The sequence below is a fragment of the Mus pahari genome, chromosome 3, assembly GCF_900095145.1.
Source record: "Mus pahari chromosome 3, PAHARI_EIJ_v1.1, whole genome shotgun sequence".
Lineage (NCBI taxonomy): Eukaryota > Metazoa > Chordata > Mammalia > Rodentia > Muridae > Mus > Mus pahari.
The window spans coordinates 139104102-139125005 of NC_034592.1; the positions used below are offsets into that span (position 1 = coordinate 139104102).

Consider the following 20904-nt stretch of genomic DNA (forward strand, 5'->3'; position numbering starts at 1 on the left):
AAAAAAAAAAAAAAAAAAAGATAGAGTCTTTTTATTTTATTTTATTAAGTTTCAAGGCAAAATGCCAAGGTTTTGTCCCCAGTTCTGGTGCTAAACTGCCGTGTGACAGCTGGTCTCCTGGTGAAGCTCTTCTTTTCCTTCTGAAGAATGGGGGTGTCAGATGTATCTATGTCTTGGGTCTTTGTAGCTGACATTTGAAATTCTCGAGCCACGTGTGCATCCCTGTGCCCTACCATTTAAAAGTGTGCCTGATCAGAGTGAGGATGGTAATGTGCTGAGTGCTGTCAGCTGGACACTCAGGACAGCTGGAGGCTTTTATGGGAGAGGGCCTATGTGGGCTGGGAAGGCTTCCAGGAAGAGACAGTATTTGAGCTGAGTCAGCATACCAGATGTGATCAGGCTCATATACAGGTGCAGAATATTGTGGGTTTTAAGGCTATTCATACTTGGTTCTGATCAGTCTTGTCATTCAATGCCTATGCTTTCTTTGACCTATAGTTTCCTCATCTGGACTCTGAAAAATCATTTATACCATAGGATTGTGGAGACAAATAAGATTATGCATATGTAAATAAAAACCTGTTTACAGTAGGCCCTCAATAAATGTGAGCTTTTCCCTCCTCATAATATCTGGTCAGATTTTTCTTTGTGGGAACAAGACAGCACCAGCCTCTTCCCTCACCCTTGTGGTTGGGGTTCAGGTAACGGGATGTAGGAATGTACCTGGAACTGTGTGTAAGCAGTGGTAATAGACGTGGTATCTCCAGGGCCTTGTGAGGCATCAGGTAATTCACCATCATTTTCCTGACTGTTGCACCTCACAACAGTCAGAAGCCATTGAGGTTCTCCCTGTTTCAGTTAACTGTAAGATGTAGGGGCCCACAGAGGGACATGGGCCTACTCTGGGTCTGGCAGCATGACAGTGTCTGGGCATCCTCAGGTCTCTCTGCTTCCTTTGCCCGCAGCATTACTTCAAAGGTTGCTGCTTCTGCCTGGTAGCCTGTCACTCAGTGCCTGTTCTGGCACCTGTTCTGGTTGGGTTTGTTTGACATTTCCCCAGCCTCTGAGCTCATCTCACATTTAAAGGCTTGAGGTGGGGCGGAAACTTGAGTCATCACCTTCCCTGGCTTTTCATCCAGAGTAGCAACCAGACACTCCCTGAGGGCCACTGCCTGATGGAGATGCCACATGCCCAAATGTTTTCCTCCCAGAAGCTCCGGTGGACTTGGGAAACTATCTCCTGGCTCTTGGCAGAAGGCTACAGTGGTGGCTCTGAATCGTCACTCCCCAGGGCTCCACACTGAGAAGCTCCTGCCTAGCTAAGCCAATACGTGTGTCTTGCTGTTCCCTCTGTGGTACAAACCGCTACTCCCTGAGCTTGTCTACACTGGCAAATGCACTGTCCATGAAGTGCTGGCCCCATCTGTAAGCTCAGTTCTGGGTTCATATACTTGCCTGAAGTGTGACTAGCTGGTCCACTTCACCTTCCTGTGCTTCCTCATTTGTAACATTTTGATTCTTCATGTTTACAAATTTCAGTTTCCTGAGCTCAGTCCACAAAGATCCTCTTTTGTCAGGTCTGGGGCAGGAGTGAGTCCTGTCAAGGAGTGAAGCTGCGAGCCTGTTGGCAGCACTCTGCGAAAAGCCCACACTTAGTGATAGACTACTTATTCCTGTTCCCTGATCCTGGACCGTTTTCTGTGCTTTGGCTTTCTTCCTGCCAGAGTAGGATGGCAATGCCTGCCTACGTTGGGTGCTCCCTTGAGAAGTGATATACTACTGTCAGCCTTGTTTTGGGCAAGCCTGGTTATTTGTAGCATCATGTCACCTTTCCCAGCTGAGCCCTCCTTAGCAGCAGGCACTATCAGGGCAGGCCAGACCAGGCTAGGCTAATGGCTGTGGAGTGGAACGCCTGAGTAACAGTGGACTCCAGTTAGCAATTTGATGAGGTGGATGAGAGAGATGTGCAGTGTGAAGGCCAGTCAGGTTCCCAGGTCTCCCAGGACTGACTGCGGCTGCCTTCCCTCACTCAGCCTGGGGTGGAATTCGCTGCTTTCCTCCCCATCCATTTCTGGAAGCCAAGGCTGCTTTAAAGGCAATAAAACTGAATCCAGAGCTAAATAGTTGTTTGTTGTAACTTAGTAAAGAAGCAAGCTTGGGGAGTAAGAAAGACTAGGATCCCAGAACAAGGCTGACAGAGAGCCATGGCTAAATCTCCCCCAGACCTCTTTCACCCCTTCAGTGGCTGGTCTCATTTGAAGATGACCAAAGTGCTCCCAAGTGGTTTGACTAGGATGAGCTGGGAGCTGACTTGGGTGTTGGGAAACCCTCCCTTTCCAGGGCCCTGCCCTCTCTGCCTGGGCTGGCTCCCTTGGAGTGAAAACAGACAGACAAGTCCTCGGCTCCGGGAACTTGGGTCTGCTGAGAGACAAGGCCTACAATTATGAGAGACTGTGTGACAGTCTGTAATTAAGTGCCTGCTGAGGAGAGGCATTGTCTGAGGAGGAAGAAGGGAGTGTGAGCAAGCCCGTGAGAGCAGTAAGAGCCCTTTGAGGGGGCAGAGGGTGGGGTTGGCATTCTAGAGAGAATGACTTGCTCAAGGCAGAGGGTGGGGTTGGAAGTTAAGTGTGAGTTTGGAGAGCTGAGTGTGCTTGCTGGATCTGCTGACGCCTCAGGGCTCTGACTGGAAAGTCTGAGAGGGACCAGGCAGTTGTGGGTAGCATTGAACATCACTGAGTACAGCTGCCTTGAGGAGTCCTGGGTGGTACAGAGCCAGGAGACTAGGATAACACAACTGGGGGACCCTTTGAAGATGTTGATTCGGGCTAGGAATCAACTAGGAATGGGTAAAAATGACGGCAGGGAGGAGGCTCTGCTGAACCCAGGAAGAGCCGGAGGGAGAGGTTAGGTGGGGCCTGTGGAAGGATAGGATAACAGAGGCTGTGCTACCGAGGAGAGCAGAGCAGAGACCCAGTTCCTGTGCTTCGGATTCGGAGAAGGAAGTGCCGCTCTGAGCATGCTCCTTGTGCACCTGCTTCGGGCAGGCTCTGAGCCAGTGCCTCCATAGACAGCCTCATGAAATCTGTGCATCAAGCCAGAGGCAGGTGGACTTATCAAACCCCGTCCTACAGATAAGGGAAGTGTGGCTCCAGCTCAGGCTTGGCAGACTTCAAGCCTTGGCTCTTCCCACAGTTCAGCCCTGCTGCTTAGAAAGGAAATCTGTGCCTTAAGGGGCCAAAGGATCTGAGCTTCTTGCCCCTTGAACAAGGGGCACAGTAGTCACAGAGCTCAGTTTTGTGAAAGACCAGCTTGCTCTGCAGAGTAACTTCCAGGTCAGCCAGAGTGAAACCTTTTATTTAACAAAAGAAAAGAAGAATTGCCACAAAACTGCTTTCTGACATTCCTTAATGTGGGGTTGGGTACTGGCTTAGAATCTCCATAAAGTTAGAGGATGCTTACACCGTTTAGAAGCCTCCAGAGCTCTGCTACAGGGGGGTTCCATGTCCAAGTCCATTGGAAATCCCAGCCAGAGGAGCCAGCCACTCAGAAGCTATGAGGAGACTAGTCATAAGGTACTTCACACAGAACCGCCGATGCTAGAGCCCAGGTCCAAACTCCTAGGCTTCAAGTAGGAGAGATTGGTACTTATCAAATGTCCACTGTAGAAAGCATCAGTATTGGTTCCTGGCATGTAGCCAGAAGGTCGATGACCTAGCCAGAGGTCTCCACTTGTCGTTGTCACCTTGGTGTCAGCATCCCCACCCCACCTACCTCTGGCATTGAACTTGCTCATAAGGCAAAACAAACCACCATGCAACCCCAACCCTGTAACCCTTTCTTTGTCACCAGTAAACACTTAGTTAACATCCATGTGCCAACTGCGTGCTGGGTATGACGGCAGCCATGCTTTTCACACCTTTTTTTTTTCAAGATGGTTTCTTTTTGCATAGCCTTGGCTATCTAGGAATTCACTCTGTAGACCAGGCTGGCTTCGAATTCACAGCGATCCACCCACCTCTGCCTCCTGAGTGTTGGGATTAAAGGCATGCTCTACCACCTCTTGGCTTCTTCCCAGAATCTTAACAGAGGTTGTTTAAAGAGGTTTTTCACAGTTCTCTGGAACAGAGACAGCCTGGGAAACCTCACTTAGACTGTGCTGTCCCTTTGAGGTGTCATAGTTTACTAGATTGCCATTTGTCAGGTGCTGTCACAGGAACTTTCAGAGCTCATGTGTGCTCATTCCACTCCAAGGTGACTCTGAGCTGCTCATTCATTTATTCAGCAAGTTTCTATCGGGTGTTCCTGTGTGTCTGGCCGTGAGCCGGCCCCAGGGCTACACTGGCAGGCAGAGCTTCCTTGGAGACTTAAATTCTAGAGTATAGCAGCGTCAGAATATAGTAGGACCCACCTCAGAACTGCTCCCCTAGGCATTGTCACTGAAGACCCCTCTGACTTGAACCAAGGGATCCAGAGTTGCAGCCTGTGAACCCTGAGCCTGTAACATTAAAGTAAGGCCAGTCAAGGTGCAAGTTTCTGCAAACTAATCTTCAAAAAAGAAAAGAAAAGATAAAAGGTTTTCTAAATTATTAATGGGACAGTGAGGAAGGATGTCTCCCAGAAGGCCATCTGCTAGTGCTCATTAGAGGGAAGTCACCCAAAGACCGAGTGCGCTCCCTAAGTTCTTGATCTGACTTCAACCTCCAAATATTTGATTACAGTCTGCACAGGTGTGAAGCCCTGTGGCCATGTGCAGAGCTGGGACCCTTCCTGCATCCTTAAATATTAAATGAGATGAGATAAAGGCTGGGCCTAGGGTACCAAGTCCAGGAAGCACTGTAGCCCACTCCCTCAATTCCCATGAGTAGAGACCAACCCTGGGGGGGAGAGGAACTCGTTACAAACACAAGGTGAGTGAAACCGCCGTGCTGTCTCCGGCAGGCCTGACTTCACTTCCCCAACCCCTCCTGGGTAGAGCTCTCTTCTTCTAGCTCTACAAGTTCAGCATCCCTCTCTCCAGAGCCTTCCTGTGCTTCCAGGCCAAGTTTGTTCTTGAAGTCTACCTTGATACACACTCTTCTCACCACCCCATCACATGCCAGAGCCCCAAGTAACTACATGCAGTTGTAACTATAGAAATTTCCTAAAAGTCAAGTAGCTGTTTCCGAGACTCTATACACTTACATTTTTTCCCAGATATTTCCAAATTGCCATATTTTTCATTGTAAACACACATTTTTTTTCTTTTTTCTTTTCTTTTTTTGTAGATAAAATCTTGCTAAATGCAGCTGAGGCTAGCCCTTGAACTCCTAACCCTTCCATGTTAGGCTTTCAAGCACTCAAATTACAAGTAGACACCACCACGCCTGGCTAGCAGTGTTCACATTTGTAAAGTACTCCACTCGTGTACACATTCTTTTTCTTTTCTTTCTTTTTTGTTTTTCAAGAAACCACTCTTAGCCGGGCGTGGTGGCACACGCCTTTAATTCCAGCACTCCGGAGGCAGAGGCAGGTGAATTTCTGAGTTCAAGGCCAGCCTGGTCTACAAAGTGAGTTCCAGGACAGTCAGGGCTATACAGAGAAACCCTGTCTTGAAAAAGCCAAAAAAAAAAAAAGAAAGAAAAGAAAGAAAGAAACAAACAAACCAACCAACCACTCTTGCTTTCTTTAATGGTGCATACCTTTAATGCTGGCACTCAGGAAACAGAGGCAAGTAGATCTCTGGAGGCCAGCCTGGTCTACATAGTGAGTTCTAGGACAACCAGGGTTATATAATGAGACCATGTTGCACAACAGCTAACCTCCACTCTTCTAGTCCTGCACAGTTTTACCGTGGAGTACGGCCCAGAGAGAGGAAGGAATTGGCCATTGTCACTCAGCTGCCCGCACCCAAGGAGTTGCCTATCACTAGGCCAGAAGGAAGGAGGGAAACAAGGAAGTAACTAGGAGGCTGGGGAGGGAGGGAGGGAGGGAGGGAGGGAGGGCTGGCAGTCTCTGTTATGGGTTCCTTGGGAACTACTTGTCACATTGGTCCCAGGAAGAAGCCTTTCCCCTGCCCAGCAGAAATCTTGTGTCTCCCTGTGTCCTCTACTTGCTTGGCAACATCAGGGCACATAAGCTCCTTCAAACACTTCCCCTTACAGGCTTGGTTACTGTACCCAGGCCCCTACCCCCTGCTTTTCACTTGTTCCCTGGTTACTGGGAAGATCTGGCAAAACAGCCAGTAGGGAATACAGTAAAATGGCTGAGAGTGCAGCAGTCCCGGCCTTTGGGGATGTCAGAGGGTCTGAAGTAGGGGCTAGCCCCAGTTGGGCTGCAGTTAGGCTCAGCAAACAGCTGGCCAGCCTACCACCCAACTGCTTCAGAGCAGCCCGTGCTGGTGTTTTCCTTCTGTGCTACAGGGCCAGACTATGCAGAGCTTCCTGAATCTATTCTGCCCCAGGTTGCTGGGATCTCCACTGTACAGTGGAACAAAGGAGCTCAGATAACAGACGAGGGAGAGGTAGTCAGGGAGACCACAAGGCTGTCTTTGTGCCACCTCTGAGGTGGGTCCCCAGATAGGTCATCTCTGCAGCTCCTTTTCAACCCCATCCCCATCTCCACCCTTCGCCCCCCAATCTGAGGAAGTAGAGCTTCTTCCACATTTGATAGTTAGGAAGACAGACCTAGAGACTCTTATACCCTTAAGGGGCGGGAGCTGAGGGCTTTCCCTCGGTCTTTTTAGTTTCACTTTGGGTTTAAAACCCCAACATCAAAGCAGGAAGCAGCCGCTTCAAACCCTGCCTGACAGGGGAGGGGTCTGGGGGCCCACAGACCTCACTAGAATGGTATGGTACTCCTCATCCCTGAAGGGTCCCACCTGGGTTCCAGAGGTCTGGCTGGTGGGTGGGGCCCAGTGGGGAGAGGCGCCAGGCAGTAGATGGTGGCGCCCTGGCTAGGCAGTCTGGGAGTGGGCCAGTAGGACAGCTTCCCTGGTTCAGCCGGGTGTGGTCCCAGCATCAGGCCCCCCAGGTGGAAATCTACTGCCTTTTAAACACCCCATTCTTCGGGGCTGGGCTGAACAGAACTGGGCCTGGGAAAGAAACCAGGGCCTCCGAATTCAGCTTTCACAGAGCTGCTCACATTCCCTAAAGGTAAGACCAAGCACCGGCCTCTGCCTTGAAGCGGTTTCTTCTGAGTACTGAGCTTGCCTGAGAGCCCTTTGCTCTGTTCAGTTCATCTTCATGTGGCTTCTCACCTCTTTACGATGATAGGTAGCTTCAGCTTCGGGCTAGGTCTCCCTGCTCAGAAGTGTGCAGGGTGTCTGTCTGTTCTCTGCAGGGGTGGGCCCTGCCCTCTCTGTTCTGCAGTGAGTGGTATGGATTTAGGTTTCTGAAAAGTACCAAGAATAGCTTAACACTCAGTTTTCTGGGATGAATGAACTCTACTCCCTAAGGATGGCTGCTGAGCAGAGGCATCAGGAAGTCCTCTGAAGGGCTACACTGATAGTGCGTATCACCATGCTACAGCCCTGTACCATAGAGAAGTGGCACAGTGATGAGCCCATACCCCCTCGGTTCAGACAGACCTGCAGTGCAGAGCAGTACTCGGAATCAAACTTCTGGAATCCTGTCTCCTAGAGCTCTCAGGTATACAAAGATAGTGGGTCACCCTGACGATAAGAGTGGTGTTTAAGGAGCCCCAGTGCAGAGGCTATACTATTACCTGGGAGAGAGACTCAAAGTGCTCTGACTCCATCCCCCCACCCTACCCAACCCAATCCCCAGAGGTGGAACTGGACTGTGGGCTACTTAGCGGGCAGCCATTAGCTGCCTGTTACTAGTACAAGGCTCTGTTGGGGATCTGAAGGACCCAAGGAGAAGGCCTTTAGTTCCCCCACAATTGGTAGACTCAAGTAAACAGGAGAGAGGCAAGGGCAGCCTTTCCAGAGTCGGGATTGGCTGAGCTGGAGAGATCTGCCCTGCACAGGTATTTCCTGGCATTGAGAGCAGGGCCTTGTCTCCACAGAGTGCTCTTCTGGGCAGTTTTCTGTGAGCTGTGACTGAGAGCCTGTTATGCATATGTTGGAAGCAGATTGGATAGTTCCAGACTCTCCTGGAACCTTCTGCTTTCCCAAGCTTCCCACGCTTCATGACGTGGCTCTTGCTCTGCACAGGGGTGTGGTCACAGTCAGGAGGTGTCTGCCACCTGTGCCAAGGCAGGAGGGACTAGGGGTGGGGCTTGTCTGACAGCACCCAGTAGAAATAGGATTAAACTACAGTTTACCCAACAGCATCCTCAAAGCAGAGAGCGCACATGATAGAGTGGGAGCAGTCCAAGAGGAGGTTGGTTAGCCCTCAGCTCCCCCTCCTGAACCTTTCTTTCCTTCACTCTACTTTGCAGACAGTCATGTACTGAGTACCAGAGGCTGAGCAAAGAGGCAGGGAAGACAGAGAACCAGCTGGCTTCCAGCTTGGAGGCTCTGTCCAAGCAGGTAACAGATAGATGAGATACCATGTGATTGTGTGAAGAGGCAGGAGGAGACTGACAAGTGAAGAGAGGGACCTACGTGGGAGGCTTGGAGGACATCACTGGAAGTAGAGTGGATGGGGAGCAGCTCCAATTCAGACCCTGGGGGCTGTATTTGCTAATTTCCAGAAGGGCTGGACACATTTAGATGGGAGAGTGACTCTGGTTAACCCTGAGGTGTGCACCTTTTTTGAAGTGTCACTACTACAATAATGAAAAGACAGGTTATCTTATTTTACAGTAAGTCTGAGAGCTTCCAGCCTAGGAGTGGAATTGTGTTCCTATGATCCCAGCACTCCAGATGAGTGGGGGTGTGGGGGGGGCTTTCAAGTTTAAGGCCAATGTGATTTACATAGTAAGCCCTAGGCTAGTCACAGTTACACACTGAGACCCTACCTTTAAAAAAATTACAAATTCATCTACTGTTTTTCATAAGTCACAAACATTTCTTCAGTAGTCCCAAATTATTGTTAACTTTCTTTTTTTCTTTTTTTTTTCAAAAGGAGCTCTGGCAAAGTTTTATTAAAGGAAAACTGTTTACCTCTTACCAGTCTGTTCTGGCATGCTTCTAATAATATCAGAATCACCCGGGTCAATGATAGCCAGTGTGCATACTCTGTAGTATTTGCCACACTCTGTACCCAGTTCAATATTATTGCCACTGTAGTGATGGACACCAGTTTTAGCCAACATGGCATAGTACTCTATTTCAGATTTTCTCAAAGCTGGGCCGTTGTTGGCAAGGATAACCAATTTCGCTTTGCCTTTTTAATGCACTACACACATTATAGTGTCCTATTGCTGAGGGAGGCCGAAGCTGCTTTCAGTGATGAAGGAACAGAGGTGGCTTGCTCAGAATCACACAGCTCAGTTGGGAGTTGAAGTCCTGATTCATTGCACTTTCTGTCTAACCACACTGCTTTTGTTTAAGAAACAATAATGTTTCTTGCTTCTGCTTTTCTTCCTTTCTTTTCCTTCCTCCCTCCTTCTCTCCCTCCCTCCCTCCTTCCTTCTTTTCTCTTTTTCCTGGCAAAGTTGCCATCCCCAAATGAATATATTAAATGTTTAGGTAAAAGAATAATTATGGAGGCTGGCAAGCTGGCTCGGTGGATAAGGGTACTGTCAAGCCTTATGACCTGAGTTTCATTTCTGGAATCCCCTTAAAAGTGAAGGAGGAGCTGGGCATGGTGGCACACGCCTTTAATCCAGCACTCTGGAGGCAGAGGCAGGCGAATTTCTGAGTTTGAGGCCAACCTGGTCTACAAAGTGAGTTCCAGGACAGCGAGAGCTATACAGAGAAACCCTGTCTCAAAAAACAAACAAACAAACAAACAAAAAAGTAAAGGAGGGCCAACTCCAGAGAGTTGATTTCTGATCTCCCCTGGCATGGCCACACACAAAGAAATGCCTTTTTAAAAAGCAGTTGTGTTACAGCAGTGAGGTGGTCAGGATAACTTTTTTCTGTTTCCTAAATCACAAGTAGCTCTGTTTTGAAGTTTTGTTTTAATCTCTCTACACATTGCTGTCTAGCTGCTTCTGAGAGTCCCGTGATGCTAATAGAAACATCACACCCATGTGCACCTCCAACCTTTATCTCCTATTTGAATTCATTTTTCTGTTTGCTAAATTTCTGGAAAGAGAGGCATATTGCATATTACACACCAACACCTGTTCATAGCGCATCTCATGCAGGTGGAGGTATGTGTGAGGACATTCATCCTTCTCAGCCCAGCACCGGGGAGGCAGTGGCTGGGAGACTGAATAAGACCTCCATCTCCAAAGTCAACAGAGGAAGAAGAAGGAAAGTAATGAGCTGAATTACAGACTCAGGCCTAGAGCTTTAGATCTGTATTTCTCTGACTTGTGGGTGTGCGGTGGATGTGGTAACTGCTGAGTGCAGCTAGTGGTAGGAACAAACCCCAGTATTCTGCCCATTAGCCCATTCCTCAGAAATTATTAAACTGACTGCCTAGCCCAAGGACATTAAATATCTTTATTGTTCCACAAGCCTCCCTGCGTCCATCTCCAGAGCACCTCATCATCCCAAAGTGAAACTGCATGTGACCCACTCCTGCTGCCCTCGCCCACTGCCCTGCCATCTCTGTCTGAGCTGACCAGACTGGCTGCCTCATCCAGGAGCCCATTTTAAGATGGAGATATTTGAAAAGTGGGGGCTGGAGGGGTGTCTGTGAATAATTAGCTCCTGTGATGGTGACTAAATCTTCTTGTATCCTACAGAGCTATTTGTGTGTGTGGCTGAGCTCCAGCAGTACTGGTAAAGGACTGCTGCTGTCCTGTGAGACTGCCCTCCCCAGAGTTCATGGGAAGCCCAGCAAGCCCCACCCCTTGTGGAAGTAGAATCAGGGTTAAGGACTTTTCACTTGTCACTGGCAGTAGGATCCGAGCCATGTCTGTCCCTTTTTCTTAGTCAAGGCTTCCTTTGGGAAGAGACAGCACTTCCCAGAATTACTGAGACAAGATAGTGGATTTCTCTTTTCATCCTTAAGAATTTAACTCAGTGTCCAGATGTGTTACATGCAAAGTAATCAGGGCTCCTGGTTTCTACTTTATGGAAGTGGTGGAGACTAAGTAAGATGACTTGCCTAAGTTTTGTACCATACAACTGCAAATTTGGCTAAAACCCAGCCATGCATGTTCTGTGAAATGTCTTTCCAGCATTTTTTTTATTGGCCTTTTTTTTTTTTTTTTTAAAAAAAAAAAAACAAAAAACAAAAAACCTGGGCTGAGGAGCAATGAGCTGTTTTACTGCTTGTGGACTATTGCCTTAGGAGCTCCTGGGTTGGTGCTGTTAGATAGAGGATAGGGTGCAGGGGACAGGTTCTGTAGGAGATCAAAGGTGATGTCACCGTCATGGAGTAGATCCGAAATTATTTCCACAGTGATTGTCGTCTCAAGGGACAGCAGATCCTATGCTTGGAAGTCGTTCTTCGTATTGGACCCAAGACAGGCAGCATCAGTCTTGGTCTTCCCACTGTGCAGGGACACAGCTTTTGGGTCCTTCTTGACACATGAAAACACCAGTCCCCCTGGATGTAGCATCCCCAACTTGGGCATTCTCCTGTTTTTCCACATAGGTGGCAGTCCTAGGAGGGGAAGGGACTGTTGAAGAGGCAAGTGATGTCACAGGTCTCTTTGTGAGAGTGGAAGAGTCTAGCAGGACAGCCAGAAGCCTAGGGACAGTGTTGGCAGAGCACCTCCTAGACGGGCAGAAGCTGTCCAGGTACCATCTGCCTTCTCTCAGTGTCCCTGGGGTGCGGCTTGGGTGTGAAAGCACTCTGCCAACCGCTCGCTGTTGGAGGGGAGGGCAACCTTACTTATCCTAGCCCCTGTGGGATGTGTCAGTTTTGCCGACAAGCTGGTATGTTTACTACTACAGAGACCAGATGCCATGAAGTTGGGTCTTGTAGAACAAACACCATGGACCTTGTACTTAGCAGATAGAACATGTCTTGCTGTGTAATGCTGAACAAATTCCTCAACCTCTCTGAGCCTCGGTTTCCTTAGCAATATAAAAGGAAAATGGTGAAAACCATCTTGGGGTCAGATTATGAGATTTAGTTTAAAGGCTTCACCCTGTATTTTTTGAAAGCTATCATCCCAAATGTCACCATGCTGTGATTTCAGAGGTGCTGGGAAGGGAGCTCAGGCAAGAGAGGCTATGACACTTGTGAGGGAAGACATGGAGGTGACACTTGTTTGTTCCTGCACCTCTGTCTGCCCACCATGCACTTCTCTCAGATTCTGCTTACCTGTGTTTCTGGGCCTGGGATGGAGCCAGAGGCATGCAAACCACAGGTTTCCATCTACAGGCAGCTCAGGATCTGAAGGAACAATGCAGTAAGCAAGCAGGCCAGCAAAACTAGAATGGCAGCAAAGACCTGTGACCACCCAGCCAGGGATGCTGGCCCAGATTGGAGCCTGGGTGAAACCTGGGGAGACGAAGAGAACCCTGAGAATGAATGTCCTCCCCAGAGAAGGGCATTGCCCAAGGACCTGAAGGCATAACTATTGTGATTTGGCAAAAATAATGTGTTGGAGAGAGGTGAAGGGATGCCAAAGAACAGTCAGGCCGTGTGGGCTGCAGATGTCTGTGGGCCCACCAACAGGGACTGAACCTTCAGCCTGGCCCTCAGAGAATGTAACCCTTCTTTCACCTCTGCCCCAGGCCAAATCTCTGGCCTCTGGCCAGAAGAGTTTCTGGAAAGCCTGGGCCTGAGAGCTGGGTGGGCCCCTGGAGCCATTATAGTGACAGATCCCCAGTTACCATTTATCTGCCACAGTGAGTTGGGCCTGGTCAGGGATGCCTGACATCCAGACAGTTTTCACTTAGGACCCTGTATGGTGGAATAGATCTCATGAGGGTAGGGGAACTACCATCTCTTCTCTGACAGACTCCTATGCTGGGGAGTTTAAGGACCTTATACCGTGTGACCTTTGGGCATCAGAGAGAGACATGTAAGCAGTGCTTGCTCCTTCACCTCTGTCTCCTGCCCTCCACAGCACCTCCCTCAGATTCTGCTCCGTGGGTCTCTGGGCCTACAGGGCCACATCAGAAGTGACAGCAGGACTCGCCAATGTTGGGATTGCAGGTGTGAGCCACTACATGAAGCTACTATGACTTTCTTTTTCAAGTGTGTGTGTGTGTGTGTGTGTGTGTGTGTGTGTGTGTGTGTGTGTGTGTGTGTTTTATGCAAATAACTTCCAGGAGTTAAGTTAGTTCTCTCCTCCTACAAGCTGGACTCCGAGGATTGAACTCAAGTTACCAGGTTTGGAAGTCAGTGCCTTCCCTGCTCATCTCCAGCTTTCCCAGGTCTGGGCCTTCCTCTGGCAGTGAAGGCTGAGATATGGCTGTTTTCTTCTGTAGCTGTATCACTTGGGATCACCATGCAGGTTCTAAGGAGGGCCTCTCAGAGCTTCCTGTGCCTCCATCCCCAGGCTGCTGACCTGGAGTGAACTCCTGGTGTTGCCCATTCAGCCCTGCATTCCTCTCATCCTCCCCCAGCTGCCCAGGGTTCTGGCTCCTGCCTCTGTTACTCGATACAGCACCTGTCACTCCAGGCACCGTGAATGAGCCCGTTAACACTGCATCTATTCTGGGATGCACTTGGTCATTCAGAAGGATGCAGAGAACCCAGCAGTCAAGGTGTACAGGGCCTGGCAGTGTCTGGCTTTGCACACTGGCTTCAGAGCCTGTGACAGTTTAAGAAAAGCCTGGGTTTTGTGACCTGTCACCAGTTTGACATCAGCACTCTACAAGTGAGGTAGTTTTCTGAGACTATTTTCAAATAGTACTTTGTAAGTAGGACTCCTGGGAAATTAGAAGCAAGGTTGACATATTTGACATAAGCCAATATTTGAAAAGCCAGGACTTATTTTCTGCATCAGCTCCCCACCCCACCCCAGTATCTTACCAGGTGGGGCAGGCTGTTACATATCCAAGGTTGGTGCTGGACTGGAGTTCTGGTTTCTCATAACTGTCTCACTAGTATCTGTTTCTTGTGTTTCTAGCTTTGGTACACAGTAGGGCATTTATGGTTAATTACTACAGCTTGGGAACTAGACTGCTGAAGGGGCAGTGATGAACATATCCTGGTGCATAGAGCAGTCACTGTGCTAGCGCTCGCGCTGAGGGGAGCTGGAGGGTATGAGTGAGGGTGAAGTGCTGGCCCTCAGGAAGTGCTGTGGAGGAAATGTGTTTGGAAGACAATTTACTTTGCTGGGGGTCCCTGGTCAAGGGCTGGGAGTGAGTGAGGTCTGGGTCTACAGGGTGAGTGAGGCCAAGGGTAGAGCAGGAGGTGGGAACTTGGGTAGGTGGTGGGAGAGAAGCAGGGCTCAGAAGGGGAGCTTTGGTTCTAGAAGGACAATGGGTTTTTGTTGTTGTTTTGTTTTTGGTTTGTTTTTGTTTGTTTGTTTTATCCGAGACAGGGTTTCTCTGTATAGCCCTGGCTGTCCTGGAACTCACCCTGTAGACCCAGCTGGCCTCAGAAATCCGCCTGCCTCTGCCTCCCAAGTGCTGGGATTAAAGGCGTATTCCCGCCACTGCCTGGCAGGACAGTGGTTTTTGCTGCTGGGGGAAGGGAAGTCCCCAGGCTTCTAGAGTGGGTAGGATGACTTCTCTGGGAGGGCAAGGCTGATGTGAGAGAGGGAGGATTCAGATTCATCGTGAGCTCACGCCACCTAAGATGGCCTTGGACTTCCCTGTGGTGCTGCCAAGTGCACTGGGCTGTTGAGATAGTAGTCTGGGGTGCTGTAAAGTCCTCTGACTACATCCCAGCCCTGGGGGATTTCACAAGGGGATCTGTGGACAGCCAGGCGGTTCCCATGTGCCCTGGGAAGTTGATGTCCCTGCACAGAGGAGGCTACCCTCTATTTTTCTTGGCCTCTCTCCTAGTTCTTCACCACCTAATATTTTGACAAGCTGTGCCCTGCTCAGCGCTGTCTTGTTGTGCCTTGCCCTGTCATGCTTTGTTCCTTGCCAGTGGGTCTAGCCTTCCACCCAAAGTCTGTGTCTTTCAGAAGGAACCCTTTTGTGGGTGGTCAGAGCTGTGGCCTCTATATGACCCTCAGGGAGTGGTGAGGAGTGTAAGGGATGGCACTCCTGGCTCTGCATTTCTGTATATGTCCCTCTGTGAAATAGGGCGATAATAAACATGCCCTGTCTTATGTTGTGGACTATGTTGAGGATTCAGTCAGCTACCACATAGCAGAAGCAATTTTTATAGCTCATGGTAATTATGTTCTCAAGATCACTGAATAGCAAACCCTGACTCCTATGGGAATATAGGGTTCCTCTAAGCCTCTTGTCATATCTCTCAGCCAGACAGTACACAATCTTTTTTTTTTTTTTTTTTTTTTTTGGTTTTTCAAGACAGGGTTTCTCTGTGTAGCCCTGGCTGTCCTGGAACTCACTTTGTAGACCAGGCTGGCCTCGAACTCAGAAATCCGCCTGCCTCTGCCTCCCAAGTGCTGGGATTAAAGGCGTGCGCCACCACGCCCGGCGAGAAAATCTTTTAATGTTTTGGTTTTTTTGAAAGTCTCATTATAACCCTAGCTGACTTTGAACTTCCTATGTTGTTCCTCTTACCTTTACTTTCCATATGGTAAGTCATAGGCAGGCACCACCAAGCTGTACCTGCTGGATAAAATCTTGAAGCATAAAGCAGAAGTGAAATATACTAGTCACCTACTTCAAAGAAATGAGGATTTATTTGCATGCTGCACGTCAAGTCAAGGATGCTGGATACATTGATTCTGTGTTGCAGATAGGCTTTTGCCTTGGCATGAGGGGCCTGCATGGCTAAGTGGTGGTGGGCAAGCATGTTTCTGGTGTACTGATGAGTCATTATGCTGTGGTTCAGCAGGCTCTTCTCTCACGGTCTTTGAAAGTAAGTACAAGGCTTAACTGGGGCAGTTACACGAAGGAGTGTTTACACCCAGCCTCCTCAGGGAAAGCCAGAACTTTCCAGTAATGGACTAAGGTTAGATGTTAGACACAAGGGGTTATACCCCATGGCACATACAGCATCTCCAAGGGCAGGGAGGCTACTGTCAGTCCCAAGAAAGCAGAGCTACGCTGCTCAGTTCTACCATGGTAGGTGTTCAGGCTGTTGACTTCCCTCTGAAGTTGACTTGACAACTGGTGCCCCCTGCACCCTGAGTCTAGGCGAGGCAGTGGACTACCAGCGCACAAGGGCCATGATGATTACTCTCAGACACAACTCCAGCCCTGAGTGCTCCAGGTGCAGGGCAGAGGGCGGAGACAGGAGCTGATAGGACAGCAAGTGCGAGGGAGGATAGGGGCAGGTTCCACCTGGAATCGGCACATTTGTAACAGCACTGGAATGTGTGCTGTGTTTGGAGGAGGCAGCAGTGGGAAGAGTGGGAGCTGAAGAGAAAGGTTAGTTCTGACCAAAAAGGGCCCTGAACCAGGGGGGTGCTTAGAACCTGATGATAATGTGTTGAGTCAAGTTGGCGTGTGGTGGGTGTAGAGAGCAGAGGAAGGCGTCAGGCATCCTGTCCTGTTCTTCTCCTTGCTTCTATGAAAGTGGGGTTTCTTAGCCTGCTAAACTGCCTTGCTTTTGTTCTCCAAATCTCTTATTCACTAGTGTGCACACACGCACTAGAATGTACGTGTGGAAGTCAGGACAGCCTGTGGAGTTAGTTCTCTCCCACCACGTGGATCCCTGGGATTGAGTTCTCAGATAGTAGCTGTAAGCACCTTTACCTACTGAGCCACACTGTCAATCTGGGTAGAGGCTCAGTGAGAGCCCCTTCAACCCTCCTGTCCCTTCCCTCCCTCAGCCCTGCAGGTAACAGGAGTATAGGCACACCCAGCTTTCATGGGAGTGCTGGAGATTTGAATTCAGTCTTCATGCTTACATGGCAAGTATTGGTACCCACAAAGAGAGAGGGTGTCACTCTGAGCCTGACTGGCCTGGAACTCACTGTGTCAGCAGGCTGCCATAAAACTTGTGGAGTCTCTGAACTGAAACAGGTTCTGGGATTACTGGTACATACACTGCACCTAAACAAGTGATGGTGGTTTCTGGACGTTGAAAGGTTTTAGACAGCAGTAATGAGGCTCATTTTCTCACTCACCAGTTGTTTATTGGCAGCCTTCAGTGCTTGACTCCTTATCCTGAGCCTGTGCCAAATCCAAGTTCCCACTACTGCCTCTGCCTGTCGCAAGTGACAAGTGAATCCTTATCAGTGAGAAAGGTGCTGTAATCCTAGGTGACAAGAGAAGAGGAAGGAGCTGAGGTGGGAGGGGTCGCCAGTGAGGTGCTAGCAGCAGCAAAGGTCAGGTCCTAGCCTGCGTTCACACTCGGGTCCTGTGTCAGGTCAGGGCCCAGCAGAGGGTTACCTCCCGCTAGGGAGCCCCAAGTTCTCCCTGCTGGTCTTAGCCTGTATTTAGCTGTGACCTGTATTCCAGAGACAAAGAATCCAAGATAAGCTTCCTCTTCCTGTCTATTCAGCCCTTACTGCCTTCCGCCAGCCTCTCAGACATTCATTGTCCCTCTAAGGCCAGGATCAGGCCTCTGTGTACTTCAGCCTGACCCTGACCCTGGCCATGGTAGTCACCTTGTCTCCTGAGAGAAACCACGTCTTTGTAACTACCATACTGACTTAGCCAGTATCTGCCCATCACACAGATGAGGACAAGGACCTTTTCTGGCTCTGACTTGCTCTCACCCCTTAAAAGGCGGGTTCTTTCCTACTGTTTTGAGCACATTAGAGCTGCCTTCATTGTGCCTCTCCTCACCCTGTCTATCCCCACTGAAACCTGCTTCCTTTGGACTTTTAGGCTAGACATTCCCATTCCCAGAACCTTCGGTAAGTCAGCCCTGCCTGCTGGGCTCTGGGGGTACTGGCTTTACTAATTGTCCTGTGTGTTCATCTTGTGCGGAATCCCCTCTCCCCATGCTGGTCTCAGGCCGAGTATCTGGGGATTACAGATGTGGTCTAACTCCCTCTTTCCTCCATGCTAGTAGGAATTCCATGCTCTGGCCACACAGAGCCTGGCTTATGTGATACAGCCTATGTCATCATTTTCTTCAGGGCGACTGGACAGAGCAGGTGTGAACTTGCGCTTATCTGGTTCATGCTGCCCCTGGCTGCAGGACCCTTACCAGACTAGGATAACTTCATATAAGTAGTAGAGATCCAAGCAGGGACCTTAACCGTCAGTCACACTGTCCAAAGAGTTTGTGTGGATGGGTGCACTTTGGATTTGCCAGGGGCTGGGTGAAAATGGTATGCAGTTGCCAGATGGAAGCTCTGGATAGATGAGGGCACTGGAAAACTCAGAAAGCTAACTCCTGCCCCCAAAGCCAGGTGTCTCTGCTGTCAGTCTAGAGCCTTCCTACCCCAGCAGTAGGATCTGGGCTTGAGAGTGCATCTGCCTGTGGCCTCAGATCCCAGCAGTGGGGCCTCAAACACCTGCAGCTGTGCCCAGCTGGGAGGGCCCAGGACCTGTGAGGGAGGCAGGAAAGTGCAGGGTGCAGTCCAGCAAATGTGGTTGCCACTGAGCACTGAGAACTCTAGGCACACTCTGTAGCCTTTTTGAGCTGCAGGTACCCATCTGTAAAGTAGGTATGGTTGCTATACCCTCCTGGCAGCACCACAGAGCTGCTAAGCATGGCTCCAAGTATGACCCAGATTTAGTCTGTCAGCCTGTGTAACAGAGCCTGCCCTTCCTTGTACCCTGGGGAGGGCAGAAGAGATTGGAAGGTCTTTTCTTCTTTTCTTTCTTTTTTTAATGACTTGAGCCCTCGCCACCTCCTAGTCTTTCTTCTAGCCCAGAGATGTGTCTGTCTCCCACATCCTCAGTCCTCAGTGTTCTCCCTTAACTTAGCGACAAAGACTGCATGGTGTGTACATGGGTGTTTCCTCCAAAGGCCTGAAGTTTGGGAGTGGGAAATGAGAACTCCTGGCTGGAACCCACCCCCCACCCCCACCCCCACCCCACCCCTGGTCCATCACCTCCACCGAACAGGCTGACCTTTGACAGCTTCTGCTGTACCACCTGTCATCAGGCTTGACTTATTTGGTTGCAAGTTTATATGCAGTGCAAGAAGTTACACAGAAGGTAATCTGTATTGCCCAGTTTCCAGGAATCTTAACAAACTGTAGAAGAGCATCACAGTGGGATTTCCTTGTTTGTGTGCACATGCTTGTGTGTGGTCAGCGAGTGCAAATTATTATTATTATTATTATTATTATTATTATTATTATTATTATTTCTTCTTCTTCTCCTTCTCCTTCTCCTTCTCCTTTTTCTCCTCCTCCTCCTCAAGATTTATTTATTTTATGTATATGAGTACACCGTCGCTCTCTTCAGACACACCAGAAGAGGGTGTCAGATCCCATTATAGATGGTTGTGAGCCACCATGTGGTTGCTGGGATTTGAACTCAGGACCTCTGGAAGAGCAGACAGTGCTCTAACCGCTGAGCCGTCTCTCCAGCCCCGAGTGCAGATTTCTTATATGCAAGTCCCTCTAGTGGTGCCATGGTCACAAAGACACAGAGCAGTCCCATCGCCTCATCAGTAGGTCCCTTTTGTCTTACTGCTATCCCCATTCATCTTCTCCCCAAGCATGCCCTCAGCCCTGGTGGTTCCTGCTCTGTTTTCATTTCTGACAATCCAGTCATTTCAAGAATATAATATAAATAGGCTCATTCACTGTCTGGGGAATTGCTGTATCCAGTAGACACAATGACCTGAGAGTCTTTCAAGTCGTCACGTGGCTCCATTCATTTCTTCTCACTCCCTAGTAGCACTCCACAGTAGAGGTGTGCCTCCATTCAGCCACTCTGCTTCTTGCTTTCAGTCTCCGGGTTTGCAGATAGAGTTGCCTGTACCTGCATGTTTGTTTCTGTGTGCTACTTGCCTGATTATTCTTGCTGGGTTCTATGATAATTGCATGTCTAGTTTTTTAAGACAATGTCAATCCTTTTGCAAGGTGGTTTGACTATGTCACTTTCTCATAGCCATTCCATCAGGCTGTGTAATGATGCTCTGCTAGCAGATAGGGAACTTTGTACTGTGTCCCTTGTCCAGCCTCTGTGACACTGGACCTTGTCTTGTGGACTGTCACAGAGTGGGTATCATCTTTATGATGAGTAGCCCCCTGCTGGCAGGTTGGAGCTTGCTTGGGTCTCTGTAGGCGAGGGCACCCCAGACCTGGGGAGGGACTTGCTTTGCTGTGCCGTCATAGGAGAGGACACTTAGAGAGATGGGACTGAGAAAGGTCCTTGTTCAGATCCAGTGCTGCTGGGAGAACTGTTGCTTCCAGACAGTGCAGCCTGAGAAGCAGCACTCACTGTGCTGATGTATGTCCTGCTGCATGTGAGCCCAGGTGACTCAGAGCTGTGGCAGTGCCTGTTTTCCTGAAACTTAGCAGGCACAGAGAGAAGGACCAGGCCTGGGGGAGTCGTGTGCAGCAGTGGGCAGCAGGCTGGTGGAGGGGTCTTTGTAGGAGGAGTGTGGGTGGAGAACGGCAAAGAGTGTATTGTGTTGGCCAGATGGAGCAGAATGTACACATAGAGGAAATGAGGAGAGAAGGAAGCAAAAAGGTTAAGAAGCTATAGGACCCAAGGGGTCGCAGAGTGACCCTGGGGAGGCCACGATAAGTTCTTCCTCTTGTTACTGCCTCCTCCTCCTGACATCGGTCAGGCTTTTCCACAGCCTTGTAGAGAGCACCTGTAATTAACTCAGCTTCCTCAGCACATCAGGCCTAGTCGAGGGTGGACAGGACCTGTGTGCCTGTACTGGTCATTACTGGGTATGACTCTGGTTCTCTTGCTTCACAGTCCTCTAGCTGAGGTCGGACAGGGCTGCAGCCCAGGAGAGACCTTGAGGAGTTAGAGGCATCACC

The 20904-nt window shown here is 49.5% G+C and overlaps 1 protein-coding gene across 4 annotated transcripts in view; it reads left to right on the forward strand.

Annotated features, from left to right (window-relative positions):
* The window catches only part of Dlgap4 (DLG associated protein 4), a 40422-nt gene that overhangs the window by 3106 nt on the left and 16412 nt on the right, over positions 1–20904 (forward strand). The gene's annotated exons all lie outside the window — the stretch shown is intronic.